At 51.0% G+C, this 10,253-nt stretch overlaps 1 non-coding gene across 1 annotated transcript; it reads right to left on the bottom strand.

Annotated features, from left to right (window-relative positions):
- Window positions 1-1,346: 1,346 nt before the first annotated feature.
- Window positions 1,347-1,450, bottom strand: LOC118549512 (U6 spliceosomal RNA). The gene has a single exon (XR_004924126.1). It is a non-coding gene; the product is annotated as a U6 spliceosomal RNA (small nuclear RNA).
- Between the last annotated feature and the right edge of the window lie 8,803 nt (window positions 1,451-10,253).

The following is a 10,253-nucleotide window of genomic DNA, read 5'->3' as shown; positions in this document are numbered from 1 at the left end:
ACAAGGAACAAGATCCGGATGCCCATCATCACTGTTTGACATGGTGTTTGGGGTTCTGGCCAGGGCTGTGAACAAAGAAAAGAGAGATGTCAGTGTTGATATGGACAAGATATTCTGGCTGCCAGACAGTTCAGTGAAAGGACGGGGCGGGGGAAGCTAGGAAATCAGAAAAGAGGCTAAATTATCCCAGTGAGTGGCTGGGGCCAGGCTAGCAGCAGTGTCAGTGGTGAGAAGTGGTTGGATTCCGGAGGAATTTTGAACATAGATTGATAAATTTGCTAAAGGATTTGGAATTGGGGTGTGAGAAAAAGAGAGCTGTCGAGGGTAATTCCAAGTTTTCTGTATTTATTTTACCCAAGCAATGGGTATCACTAAGATGGGGAAGATGGCAGAAAGAGCAAGAGTTTGTGGGGAGGAGCCAGAGCTAAGTTTGAAAATGCTAAATTTGAGATTGCTGTTAGATATACAAGTGGTGGAAGTTCATCTAAGGTTCAGGTAGGAGGTCTGAACTAGAGAAATAAATTTGAGAGTTGTTGGTGTATGGATGATATTTGAAGCTACGAAATTGGATGAATTCACAGTAGATTTTTTATAGAGGTCCTTTATCAGGTTGAGGAAGTTCCTTCTATTTCTAGTTTTCGGACAGTTTTTGTGTGGATTGAAGGTTGGATTTTATGAAAATGTTTTTTACTGTGTCTACTGAGATGCCTATATGGTTTTTCTTTTTCTTTTTTAATTGATAATGTGGTGAATTACACTGATTGATTTTCAAATCATAAATTGACCTTGCCTTCGTGGAATATCTCACTTGGTCATGACGTATTATCTTTTTATATCACTGGATTTAATTTGATAAATTTCGTTTGGCTGTTTTTTTTTTTTTTTCCTGTTTGTTTTGTGTGTGTGTATGTGTGGTTTTTTTTTTTTTTTTTGGTATCGATTTTCTTAGGGATATTGGTCTATAGTTCTCTTTTTTTAAAAAATATTTTATTTATTTATTTATTTGAGAGAGAGACTGAGATAGAGAGAGCATGAGAGGGGGGAGGGTCAGAGGGAGAAGCAGACTCCCCGCTGAGCAGGGAGCCCGATGCGGGACTCGATCCCAGGACCCCGGAATCATGACCTGAGCCGAAGGCAGACACTTAACCGACTGAGCCAGCCAGGCGTCCCAGTTTGTGAAGTTTTTAGTCGGGCTTGTGGGAAGAGACGCTGTTCTGGTGCTGTGTCAATGCTGGGTACCCCTCCCTCCCCTGTGGACAGGTGGTTCTTTCCTGCGCTCTTGTAGTTTCTCCATACACACGTGCTGATCGGTACTCTGCTACATACTTAAAGGGGACCCTTTCTCTGGAGTTCTCTTGAGTTTCATGAATTTGTGTGTCATCCTTACCCAGGGACCAAGCTAATCTCTGTATCGTTCCAGTTTTAGTGTATGTGCTGCTGAAGTGAGCACTGGACTTCTCTGGAGTTGTCTCTTTCTGCAGCTCTCTCTTGCTCCAGGTCCTCAGTATTTGTCTCAGTTTCTTTGGCCTCTCGGCTTTGTCTCCTCAACTCATGGAGTCTGCAAGCTGGGCCAGGGTCCCCTCCCTGTGCTGTGGAAACTCTCTGGTCAGTGAGATGGGCAATCGTGGGGATCATTTGTTTCCTCTCTCTCAGGGACCCCTGTAGTTCGTGTCTGATGTGCCCTATGCTGAAAACTGTTATTTCAGATATTTGGTCAGTCCCGCCCCACCCCCATCCCCACCCCCAGGGGTTCTTGCGGGGGGAGGGGAGTGTGATGGGGGAGGAGGATACTTCTGGTCCCTGTTACTCCATCTTGGCCATTTAAACCTCATAAACATCTAGATTACCCCCCACTTTACAAATGAGAACTTCTGCAGGGCTGTCTTCAATAACTTCCCAAGGTCACCTACTGGAAAGTGGCAGCGTCTGCCGAGGAGCCCAGCGCCGAGCCTGCTCTCGGGGTCTGCGCTCCCACGGCGGAAGAGGTGGTGCGGCCAGTGTCTGCTAGAGGGCGGCAGAGGCCCAGGAGTCCAGGATTGTTCCGATAAACCTGGCGGCTCCCCCCCGCCCCCACCCGCACCCGGGCTCCGTGGCTTCTTTCACTCGATCCTTGTTCTTGGCTCCTATTCTGTCGCCGCTTTCGTGTCCACTCCTAGTGATTTCTCAGCTCTAAGCTTTGTTGCCCGCAACTTTGCTTCTTGGATGGTGGGCTGAGATGCAACCCGAGAAACACCCTCCCCGGGAGTGGGGTGTCGGGTGTGGGGAGGCAGGTTAGGAGCTCTGGGCAAGGGATCCATCAACAGTGGGACTGTTCCTCCACTTATTAAAAAAAAAAAGTTTGCTTTCCAAGACCTTGATGAAATATATAAAAATATTTAAATGCTGTCAACTCAGTCTTTAAGTGTGCTGTTCAAGGAACAGATAGCAATTGGTTACTCTTGTTGAAAGTTCTGAAACTAAAATAAGCCATCTGTTGAGTCTTGACATCTGGGAGTGGTCTCCTTCCTGGCATTGCTTTTTCTCCAGGCACAAATATGGATCCTAGAGGGCCAAAGGAGGCAGAAGTCACCAGAAACCTTAACAGAATGCAGCTGCATGGAGACCACCAGACCCCTCTATATGTTCACACCTCCTGGATGTGGGCTCCTGGTGGGCTCACTTTTGTACCCCATGGAGCCCACCCAGCTCAGAGTCTGTGCCAATATGCATTCTTTAGCAGACTTCAGGGATTTGAGCTGCATATATTCTTTCCCCATACCAGGCATCATGATCTCAAGCCTTTTCGACATTTTTTCATCTATTTATTCATTAATGAATAGGCCCAGTGCTGGTACAAAGGCGTGCAAAACAGACACAATTGCTTACTTGTAGAGCTTGACATCAAGCAGGATGTTCAGTGCACAGGGTGCAGGGAGCATGAAGCCAGGAGACCTAACTGGGTCCTTGAGTCAAGAAAGACTTTCTGGAGAAATGAGCTCTCAGCTTGCCTGCAGGTGGAAAGGGCTGGGCGTTAGGGAGAAACTGGTGTGAGCAAGACCTGCAGAGGGTGTGCAGGGAGGAGAATGGATCGTCTCTCCAGCTGGCAGTACCTCGGACCCTGTGGGCTGTAACTGAGGGGCTTTGCTCAGGGATTTGTAGGGAAACAAAACTGTGCCAGGTCATCTGAGTAGAGAGAGATTTAACCTGGGGAACGGGGGGGCTTTTTCCACCGTGTGAGAGCCTAGGGAGTGGAGGTCAGGAAGACTCCCTCGGGACTTCCAGAGCAGAAATCAAAGGGAAGTCATCGCCAGTGACTCCAGGGCCTGCGGTACCAAAGCAAGTGTGGCCAGGAGGCCACCCGGAGACCCGAGAGCTGCCTGTCCGCAGATGTCACCTCCCTGCGGCACCCAGAGGCCAGGGACCGCAGCTGCGGGACAGAGAAACACACAATTTCTCTCCTGCTGAGCTCCACATGCCGGTGTATGTGCTCACAGACTGACCTAACCTGGACCCGGGGGGCAGTGATTCTGGGCCTCCAGGCTTATCTTCGAGAAGCAGAGGACAGTGCAGCAGGAACAAGGAGATGCTGATGACCACAGACAATCCAGAAAAATCAGTTTTGGAGAAGGAACTAGGTGCGTGTCTTGCCTCTCTCACTGGCCATGTGTTGTGTCCCCAGGTCTCAGTTTTTTCCCCTGTAAAGTAGCACGACAATACTACCTGCTTAATGTGTGTCATAAAACATCAGCCACGGCCGCAGAAGTCAAGCTCTTAGCACAGTACTGGGCATGCAGGTGTCAATAATTTCAGATCATTGGCATTATAACCATTATTATTGTTAGTGATGTTTTTGTTATCGTGTGTTGAAAGGAAAATTGAGAGCCATCAAAAGATCTGAAAAGCAGAACAGAAAGATGCTCATCTTTGAGAGAAGTTGCAGTGGCTTCGTGGGGTCAGTGGGAACGACAGCCACGCGTGCCAGGACCACCAGAGTGAGGCACCGAGTGCATCCCACTAGCCATTCAACGCCCACATCTTTGTCAAGTTACTGTGAATCTCAACACATTCAAATGGGCCATGTGCATGATGTACGCAGGGTGGGCGGGATCATTGCCCCACTTTTGGCCCAATGAGAATTTGACATTCTCCAGGGGCCACAGTTTTTTTTTTTTTTTTTTTTTTAAAGATTTTATCCATTTATTTGAGAGAGAGAGAATGAGAGAGAGCACATGAGAGGGGGGAGGGTCAGAGGGAGAAGCAGACTCCCTGCCGAGCAGGGAGCCCGATGCGGGACTCGATCCAGGGACTCCAGGATCATGACCTGAGCCGAAGGCAGTCGCTTAATCAACTGAGCCACCCAGGCGCCCCTGGGGCCACAGTTTTTAAAACTCTGTCCAGTGGGGTTCAAATAGCATAGTTTGCTTAGTCTGAACGGTTTCAAGAGGTTGCTCTGGCTTCTTCCTCCATTTGGAGGTGGCTTGGGGCCACAGGAGCCTCTGAATAGGGTTTGCACTCTTGGTCTGGGGGATGGTAACAGTATGATTCTGGAAGGCTCTGTATTGTGGAAACAGCTCCTGAACATGGATGGAAATGAGACAGACCCCTGAACTGGGTAGATGTAGAGTCAATGCGGAGCCAGATGAGCTGGGGTCTAAGGGCAAGGTTCACAGGCCCAACAGGGAACTTTCACTCAGAAAACTGGAAAAGGAACCAGCACCCAGGGGCCCAACTACACAGAAATTAAAGGCCCAGGCCTCTAAAGGCTGCAGACTCAATCTGGTGTGTGGTTGCTGGTAGGCACAAAGCTCCAAACCTCCTGAGGGTTTGCAGATCCTGGAGGTCTGAGCCTGTAGGAGGAGGGTCGGGAGTTCCTGCCTTACTATGTCAAAGATGCTGTTCCAAACACTGTTCTGTTCTCACTATTTAATCCCCACACCCACTCTAGGAACCAGATGCTATCCTATCTCCAGCTACAAATGAAGAAACTGAGGTTCAGAGAGGGTAAGTCACCTGCCTCAGGTCACACAGCTAGTGAGTCGGATGGCTAGGACCCCAGTAGCCTGGCTCTGGACAATGTGTCTGGCACCCTGCCTCTACAGCCCATCCTGAAGGCAGCTGGGAGACTGTTCAGTGCTCTTCAAAGCCGGCCTGCAGAATTTGTGGGTATTTGAGGGGGGCATTGCTCTGTAGGAAAGAACGTGACTAAGGCAGGGCCAGAAATAGCTCAGTCCAGTCCCTGGAGTATTGTGTGCTTGTGTGCACGCCTGTGTGTGCACGTGTACGTGTGCATATGTGTGTGTTTGCGCACATGTATGTGTGAGCTCAGGAAAAGGCAAGCTCCAATTAGGTCAAACCCTAAGAAGCGGGAAATGCAAACATACTGAATCCCTTCTGACAAAACTAGTTCTTTCTGTTTATTCATGCGCTCTTTATCATTTTAACAGAGGCCGTGTTGCCTCTGAGGGAGTAAGTTTAGAAAGTAAGCCTCTGTGTTTGTGATGTGACTAGCATTAAGTAACCAGGAAACTGCTGTTCACATTTACGGCCTCGCGCTCTCTCTCTAGTACTCATGACAGCAGACAAATAGCATCTCAGCATCTCAAGCCTGCAAAGGACCTGAACGACCTTTCCTGTCAAGGAGCTCAGATGTGCCTTCCTGAATTGTGCACTTATCAGGCTTGGCTCCCGGCTCCCAGCCTTTCTTTCCTCATCTGGAAACCTACTTTTTCTCGGGGCATTCTAGGGGTTAGTGAAGGAGCTTGCGTGGAGGACATCAGCCTGGCGTGGCACGTCCCTGGCAGGCCACAAAATCAGCTCACTTTAGCATCCTCAGTTCCGCGTCCCAGTGCCCGACAGAGTGCATGTTACTCTCCTAGGACAGTTGTTAGCACAACTTGGCTACTGAAAATCAAAAGTACGGGCTTTTCTCACTATTGTCTATTTTGTGAGTTTTAAGATCTAGTTTAGGGGTTCAAAAAACTGAATATTGAATATTTTATTCCCTTGTGTTCCTGCTACATTGCTCTTAATCCTCCTTCCAGCAGGACAGACTGGTGGCGTGGTGGTATACAAGCATGGGTGGGAAATAAATACACAAAAATAACATTTCTACCTGTCACCTTGCTCCTCCTTTTAGACTGAAGACGACTGTATTTGTTAGCTGGGCTCGTCTACGCCTTGAGGGAGGTGGGTTTGCAGTTGCCCCCCAGCAGCCCACCGACGCCCAGATGGCAGGTTCAGAGGGCCAGAGATCCTGTCTTCTGTCTCTTAATCTCTTTGGCCACTCTCCGGCGTTTGGTATGAGCTCTGTGCAATCACTACTAACCCACGGCTTATCTAACTCTCCCTATTGTTTCCAGGGATTTTACAAAACCAACTCAGACCAATGGTAGCTTTTTAGAAACCTCATGAAGAATTCCCACAATCTACCCATAACCTCTGCAGAGGTCAGTGTCATGTAGTGGGTTAACACCCACCTGGGACGCTGCGGGCCTGACTCAGCTTCCCCCCTTTGCCCCCGACTCTGCAACCGCGAACATTGCAGGTACTGTTGGAGCTTCATTGTCTTTATATGCAGAACAATGATAGTCCAATCTTGCTCTGCTGGATTCACAGGATTGTTTTAAGGATTCAACCACTGTAGATGGTCAATTCTGTGTGAACCAAACAATGCTGGACCACTTGTCCTTTTATTCATCATCTCCTGGCCCCCGCCGAGTGACTGGGAGCTCCCCTTCCTCACCTTGGCATCTGCCCCCACACGGCTCGCTCTCCTGACCACAGAGGACTGCTCTGGACTAGGGCTGAGTTCAGCATGTGGCCCAATTAGTTGAACAATTTGTAGTCTGGCTCAGCAGAGAAACCCTTGGGGGATCGTGGAGTGTGACTCACATTCTAACTTCCTGATAAAGGCGAATGTTTTGGGAGGCACCGTAGCGTTGTAGCCTGGGGTCACACAGCCCAGACACTCGGCTTCTCTTCCTTCCCCAGCATTCCTCAAGACCTTCCTTGTTATCCCTCTCCCCCCGCAGTGCACCCATGGGCTTAGTCAGAGTGAGGGATCAAGAGTCCGCCAGAATAAAGGCTCTTCTGTGTCCCTGCGGCCCAGTGTCAAGCTCCCTCTTCCCACGTGGGCCTGGCCGGACCCAGGGTCTTTCTTACAGACATGGGAAGCAGCAGAATAAAAGGGCCCCGGGCAGAGTGTCAGTCCAAGGGCTCTGTTTGTAAAAGGGCAAACTGTGTCCCTCTGCGGAGCTGGAAGACACCTGGGAGGGATCTAATCCAGTTTCTAGGAACTTCGGGCATCAGACTAAAGGCATGCTCTGGGCAAAGGGAGTTTTCCTCTTTACCTTCCAGAGAGACAACTTCCTCCTTTGATCATGCACTCGCTCATTCATTCATTCATTTGTTCCCTTCCTACTACTGCTTGAGCCCAGGATGAAGTCACAAACTGGAAATAGTCTAAAGAGCAAACCAGACATGGCCCCTGACCTCAGGGAGCTTTATTGTCTGATGGGAGAGCAGAAGGTACTAGAAGCTGGGAGGCCATGCTAGACCATGCCAGGCCTTCTGGGCCACGGGAAGGAATTGGGTCTCTAGGTCAAAAGCAATGGGGAAATTTTGAAGGGATTTTAGGGTGAGAGTGATAGAATCAGGTTTACTTTTTTTTTTTTTTTCCCCAAGTGAATGAATTAGAGAGGACAAGAGGCCTGGAGAACATTGCAGGGGTCCCGGCAGGGAGGAGGGAGGCTGGGAGTAAGGGGCTGGTGGTGGAGAGGAAAGGAGGGGACAGATTTGAGGGAGGGATGTTAGGAGGTTAAAAACACAAACCTGCCTCCCCCGGAGGATCTAAAGGAAAAAAATGCTGGTCCTCAGGCCAAGGATAGACACGCAGGCGGGAGGGCAAGGGGGCTGGTGTGAGGCTCATAGGAGATTAGGTTCAGAGACTGATGCCCACTCATGGGAGCCATACTGGGGCTGGTGATGATCCCTGTCTGTGGACCAGGCACCTCCTCGGGGCCACAGGATAGGCCCCAGGGATCGGGGAGGAGAGAAGCCCGATCCCTAGCCTCCAGGGCACTGAAGACCCAGGGCCCTGAGTCTGAGGGCATCAGGGCAGGTGAGGAAGAGTAGAGGAGGGGACAGAGGGTGGGGGTCTGCATTCAGTCCTTATTCCACTGTCACTGTGCCCACAACACACGCTTTAGCCAAGGACTTGAGAGGCGGCAGGGTGGGGGATCTGAGAACAAGGGGCACTTGAGTTTCTGGGGGCAGGGCAGATAATGAGATGCAGGCATGAGCCCAGGGGGGCTGTTTGAGGTCTGGCCTGTCCCCTCGTGGCACTGAGGGCAGACTTAAAGGTCAGGAGGCCCCTTCCCTCAAAGTGCAGTTCCTTCCTTGTGGTTCCTCGGACGTCGGACCCTCTCATGTGGGGCTGTCCTGGCGGCCCCGTCCCTCTGCGCTCTTCTTGCCCCTGCCCGCTTCTGCCCACACCAGCTTCAGTAGCTCCTTTGTGGCAGCGGCCGCAGCACCGGAGCCTCTGACTCGCTCCCTCCCCCTCCCCCTCTCCCTCCCTTCCCGCAGGCCCCTGGGGAAGCTGGGCCCTGTGAGTGGACAGCTGGGCTCTGTACCCCCAGGCCCTGATGGCGTGGTTTCTGGCCTCTCTTCTCCATTCTGTGCTGGTGGCTACCTGCAGCCTCTTCCCTCTCCTGCCTTTTCTGAGTGGATGAGGGGAGTGAGGCAGGAAAACTCCTCCCCGCCCTCCAGCAGGTGGACATGCACGGCCACCAGGATCCACCTTCTCCCCTCCGTAGAAGCTTCGTGCCTGTACAGATCCATTTTGTAGGATCTACACTGGAGAGAAGATGATAGATCCTGAAGAAGAGTGCTGTGCTTTTGGTTATAGCTTTTGGAATCAAAGACAGAGAGAGAGTGAGAGAAAGAGAATTTTTAAAAGGTACCACCTTATTCTTTTACTCTCCAAGTGGGCTACACTAATCTTGATAAAAATATAGCTTTGGAGTCATACGGTTTGAATGGCTAAGTCATTCACTTTGGTATGGGACTGAAATTTCCTCTCTTTTCTGGCCTTGATTTCCTTCTCTGTTAGCAGGGTCTCAAACCTCTAACACTTCCGTGGGTTGTGGGATTCCAGGAGACTGGGGAGCAAATGTCTGAGTGAATGACTGGGGCCACACAGGAGATACTCAGTTCAGACCTCTCCACCCCCCACACTCCCTACCTGTCATTGTAATGCCATGAAGTTTAAGCTCATGTGATAAGGGATAAAGCAGGAGTTTAAAAACAAACAAACAAACATGAAGATTCATGAAGACCTGGTGTTTGAGCTGGATGAGGGAGGTTGCCTCAAGTCATGGCAGCCATGTAAAGCCAACCAGCTGGCCACCCAGATAAGCTAACCCAGTGCAAAGCTCAACATGCTGGAAAGGGGGCTTGCCCTCCGTGCCCTGCTCTAAGCTGCCTGCAAACTCCCAGAGCCAGTGCCCCTGTAGCGGAGAGCTGCGGGACTGCGCTGGGGAGTCTAGAGCCCCAGGCCACAGTGCACACCTGAGGAAACCTGGGGTCCCACAAGGCTCCTCCCGTTGGGCATGGGGATGAGCCCTTGGAGAGGCCTAGAGTGGGAGCTTGTGTTGGCCAAAGCCAGCTCTTGCCCCACCCCCTTCCATGAGCCCCCTACCCCCCTTTGGTTACTGAGCACTTTCTTATTACCTGGAGGCATTAGGGATGCTTGCCCCCAGAAGACCCGGGGGGACCCCCACTCCCTGTGGTTGGGATAGTCTCTGTTCCCTGTGAAGAAAGCCTAATTCTCAGAGACCACACTGATCCTCAGTGTTTCTGGTTTCAGGGTCCTACTGGAGCCATGCGGAGCCAGTGAGCCTGCTCAGAGCTATGAATTGGAAGTCCGAGCTGAGGAATGCACTGGGGAAGTATACACTACCTCATCCCGGTCCCTCTTCTGACAGGAGTCCTTTAGACTTTTGTGCTGCCAAAGCGGAATCTACCAGGAGGCCCTCCTGCCCCCGTGTCCACCCTCTTCATGAGCTCCAGTGAAAGGGCTGGGTGACTGAAGCCCACGTGCCCAGCGTCCATGAGCAGTCATGAGGAGCCGTGGTTGGCTGGAGGGTCCCAGCCCCATCCCAGCCCCTGGCTCTGGGGGAGGTACTGACGTGGGGTGCGGGGTTGGGGCAGTGGGGTGGAACATGTGCTCAATAACCATGGGTGGACACGCAGGAACAGGGGGTCTGCACTGTAAA

This window comes from Halichoerus grypus, chromosome 7 (genome assembly GCF_964656455.1).
Source record: "Halichoerus grypus chromosome 7, mHalGry1.hap1.1, whole genome shotgun sequence".
Lineage (NCBI taxonomy): Eukaryota > Metazoa > Chordata > Mammalia > Carnivora > Phocidae > Halichoerus > Halichoerus grypus.
This window is presented reverse-complemented; position numbering and strand designations above follow the sequence as displayed.